This window comes from Brienomyrus brachyistius, chromosome 16, assembly GCF_023856365.1.
Source record: "Brienomyrus brachyistius isolate T26 chromosome 16, BBRACH_0.4, whole genome shotgun sequence".
In the NCBI taxonomy this organism is placed as follows: domain Eukaryota; kingdom Metazoa; phylum Chordata; class Actinopteri; order Osteoglossiformes; family Mormyridae; genus Brienomyrus; species Brienomyrus brachyistius.
The window spans coordinates 1,085,526-1,090,166 of NC_064548.1; the positions used below are offsets into that span (position 1 = coordinate 1,085,526).

Here is a 4,641-nt window from a genome sequence, read left to right on the forward strand (position 1 = left end):
AACAATTTGTCAATTTGTCAATTCTCATAGTCTTATCGCTCACTGCCGCGGACATTAGCTGATCGACATGTCTAGACATGCAATACGCATAAATCCCCATAAAAACAGGATTGCTGTGTTTTTATCGTTATAAAATAGGACATTTTGTTAAAAATAAACCGTTAACAATACACAACTACTGCTTTTACCATTCAAAACTGCCCGACTCTCTTTCCTCTCTAGCTAGAAAAGCTCGACGCGTCCGGTGACCCCTTAAAATTATTATGCCTTAAAACGTATTTAAAATGTCGCATTGATAAATTCATATAATGTATTTTATTCTTTTAAAGACTACTGATTCCAATTTGGTGCCATATGCTTTTATCTTGTAGGCCGTAGGATAGCTCTCTTTCTACCGGCTATAGGCCGTGGTACGTCTGGGGTATTATGCTTAAATTCTTTATTAATTAATGTTGGCTATGTGCTTTATAACACATTTTATACTTCTTTTACATACGTTTACTTATTGTATACACACTTTAAAGTTCCGAAAACGACTTGCCTCAGCTGTTTTCAATAAAAGACTGGTGTGTGGGTATCGTGGCTGCACGCACAAGCGCGACATGGAGAGTTATTTTAACAAGGATCGCCAGCGTTATTCCTTGATTCTTGTTGTCGAAATGCTTAAGATGTTTTATTTTAAATAACACATTAGCCGAAAAGAGTTTCATTGCTTAAAAACGATGAGGTTAAAGAGGCTTATTTGAAATAAAAGATCAGCATGTGTTGTTATACATCTTTTCAAGTCCTGTTTATACCTTTTGATTAACCATACGTAGATAAATTTAGCTAAATGTAGCTAAGCAATCCGGGGGTGTTGTGTTAGAGACCGACTTTTATTTAAATTAGAAATAGATTATTTTACACTATTTACAAATAAGCATATAAAATATAGAATTAGTGTGCATTCTGCCAGAATGGCGGCATGCTTCTCACAATCCAGGCCAACGGTTCGCATCACGACAACAATTTCCGCTGGTAGCCATTTGACCGCTGCTTCACGCAACGAGCTGGCTCAATAAAGGAAATGCTGTGTGGATCTACGCGCCTGCGCCACACGAGAGTGAGAGCATGCATTCGTTTAAACAAGAATTAACCGCGTTATTCACCGATTATTGCTATCGAAAATGCTCCGAGCGCTTTACTTTATTATTCACATTGACAGAAATGTGCCTAATTACTTAAAACATTACGGTTATAGGGGTTTTATTTGCTAAAACAGGCGCTCCGCCGGCGTAGCCATTTTGAAAGGGGCGTCGGTGTGGGTGCGCATGCGCCAAGCGCTGGACTAGCGATCGTCCATTCCGCCCCGCGTTGTTCAAACAGGGCAGTCGCATGTGTAGGAGCTCCGGTATCGTTTCGGCCTATTTCTTCTAAAAGTTTGCCGCTTACATGCTTTCTCCAACCTGGTAAATATAACTAAAGTCTTTCGTGTTGGTTAAATGTAATGAATGATCGCTTCTTTTAAAACGCCGGCTGTATGTTTACTGGTTTCGCTTGCGCTTGTTTAAATTTGCTCTTCTGCTACTTCTTTCGGGCATGTCTGCTTAAAATAACCCTGCTTTTATTTTTAAAATAACCCTAAAGTTTTCCTTCTTTTGGTGCTTTCTTCTTTTAAAATACGCCGCGGCGCTTACTAACAACACAGGGCCGGACGGACGCCCCCGCTGAACGTGTATGCGCTAGCTTGCCATCATCCTGCTCTATGTTGTATTATACCTTAAAAACGTAATCAAAAACCACATTAATAAAATACATGTAATGTATTTTTATTCTATTAAAGTTTAATCTCCCAAACCACCCTATCGGCAACACGTGGCTTAAGCATGTATTGATATCATATATGGGCATAAACCCTCGACCAATCAGCATCAAGGATAAGCCACTTCCTCTTATGACGTCAGAAGCGGAGAATTAAGCTCCGCCCAATGTACCAGGTAACAATATATTGTGGAAAATCCTTGTTCAGCTAATTATTTTTCCCACAGGTGCTGACAGTGTGTCCACAGTGAAATGGGTCTGTGTACAGAAAGGATGATCTGTTACAATCCCATGTTTCTATGGTGACAGATATAAAACTCATGTGAAATACTGGTGCAGAGGGTATCATGTGAGGTCATGTACTCCCATAGTACACACTGACTCTCCACAGGAGGGTAAAGTGTCAGTCAGAGATGATCCTGACTAGCGAGTCTTCACTGTGACCATCAACAATCTGACAGCTGAGGACTCTGATCGGTACTGGTGTGGTGTGAAGATCAGTGGAGCCTCTTTGATCGGGTTAATCTGTCAGTCACTCATGGGAAGATGTCTGTACTGCAGACTGTAGCCAATGAGATGCACAGTATGTAACGTCATTGAGTCAAGAAGGAAGGACATTAACGCAAACACTGAAGGAAAAAATGTTTTAATATTTAAAAAATCTGCATTTTAATTTAATTCAATATGATAAACGAGACTTGGAAGGAGTAACAGTGTCAGCTAAATTGGGTGACTTCATGAGGTTAAATATGATAAGTAATATGTTAAAAAATATCAGTTTATTGGGCAAACATTTACATATGCATGTTGTAATGAGCTGATGATATTCATAAACATTTCATTGCTATGCAAATCTTTGAGTGTTTTACCTGTGTGTTCAGGTCCTCCAGTGCTGTCAGTGGACAAACAGGAGGTGACGGGTGTGGATGGAGACAGTGTCAGTGTTACTATGGAAACAACAAAAGACATAGGATGTGGTGTAATATTGGGGGTTCCTGTGCATCAGAGAGATCAGCGAGTTTGGATGGGAGGCCTGTCCTGATCAGGGATGAAACAGAAAATAAAACCTTCATTGTGACAATGAGTGGGCTGGAGAGGAAGGACACTGGCTGGCATTGGTGTGCTGCTGGAAACCTGCAGATTCCAGTTCATATAACTGTCAAACGTAAGTAATTGATTTAAATCTGCCTGTGAATCCTTTGTGCTTGAATATAAATAGATAAATACTAATTTTATTTTATTTTTGAAACCCAGCAGTTTCACTCACAAAGGGGTTTGTGCTTCTTTGTGGGGATATTTATCAGCTGTTGTGAAACAATTATTTATTGGGATTATTGTTTCAATGATAGTGGCACGGTGGTCCAGTAGGTGGCGCTGTTGCTTCACACCTCCATGTTCAGGGGTTTGAATCTGGCTTCTGCTCTTTCTGTGTGGAGTTTGCATGTTCTCTACATGCTGTGTGGGTTTCCTCCAACAATCCAAAAACACACAGTCAACCTAATTGGTGTCTCTAATATAGAATGTGTGTCTTCTAGTTTATGATCAGTCTAATTGTGTGAAGACTGACTAACATGTCTGTAGGTGGTTTTTCATTGCAGCGTAGGCCAGTGTTACAGTTGTACTCTGTAATATCTGTTCCAGTGCTGCATCCATCCATTGTCTGAAACTGCTTGTCTAATTCAGGGTCCCTATGGGCGCAAGGCAGGGTACGTCCCATGACAGGGTGCCAACCCATTGCAGGACACACTCACACTCCATTCTCTCGCACAAGCACACCTACCGGCAATTTGACAACTCCAATTAGCCTCAGCATGTTTTTGGACTGTGGGGGGAAATCAGAGTACCTGGAGGAAACCCCACAATGACACGGGGAGAACATGCAAACTCCACACACACAGAACTCTGGTAGAGACTTGAGCACACGTGCCAGAGGTGTGAGGTGACATTGCAAACCACTGCACCACCGTGCCACCCTGCTACAATAAATACATTATAATATGTTAATAAAATCATTTATCTCTGGGGCCTGGTCGGGCACAGCCCGAACAAGGCACGTGGGTCCCCCCTCCAATGGGCTCACCACCCATGGGAGGGGCCAAAGGGGTCGGGTGCGAAGTGATCTGGGCGGCGGCCAAAGGCGGGGACCTTGGCGGTCCGATCCTCGGCTGCAGAAGCTAGCTCTAGGGACATGGAATGTCACCTCTCTGATGGGGAAAGAGCCTGAGCTGGTGCGCGAGGTTGTGAAGTTCCGGCTAGATATAGTCGGACTCACCTCAACGCACGGCTTGGGCTCTGGAACCAGTCTCCTTGAAGGGGGTTGGACCCTTTTCCACTCTGGAGTTGCCCGCGGGGAGAGGCGCCGAGCGGGCGTGGGCATACTTATTGCCCCCAGGCTGGGCGCCTGTACATTGGGGTTTACCGCAGTGGACGAGAGGGTAGCCTCCCTCCGCCTTCGGGTGGGGGGACGGGTCCTGACTGTTGTTTGCGCTTATGCGCCAAACAGCAGTTCGGAATACCCACCCTTTTTGGAGTCCTTGGAAGGGGTGTTTGAGAGCGCTCCTCCTGGGGACTCCCTTGTTCTGCTGGGGGACTTCAATGCTCACGTGGGCAGCGACAGTGAGACCTGGAGGGGCGTGATTGGGAGGAACGGCCCCCCCGATCTGAACCCGAGCGGTGTTTTGTTATTGGACTTCTGTGCTCGTCACGGACTGTCCATAATGAACACCATGTTCAAGCATAAGGGTGTCCATATGTGCACTTGGCACCAGGACACCCTAGGCCGCAGTTCGATGATCGACTTTGTAGTCGTGTCGTCGGACTTGCGGCCGCATGTTTTGGACA

At 44.3% G+C, this 4,641-nt stretch overlaps 1 long non-coding RNA gene across 1 annotated transcript; it reads left to right on the forward strand.

Moving 5' to 3' along the window:
* Positions 1–1,355: 1,355 nt before the first annotated feature.
* LOC125709988 (uncharacterized) lies at positions 1,356–3,195 on the forward strand. The gene is made up of 3 exons (XR_007382894.1): positions 1,356–1,448; positions 1,823–1,976; positions 2,682–3,195. It is a non-coding gene; the product is annotated as an uncharacterized LOC125709988 (long non-coding RNA).
* The last annotated feature ends 1,446 nt before the right edge of the window (positions 3,196–4,641 follow it).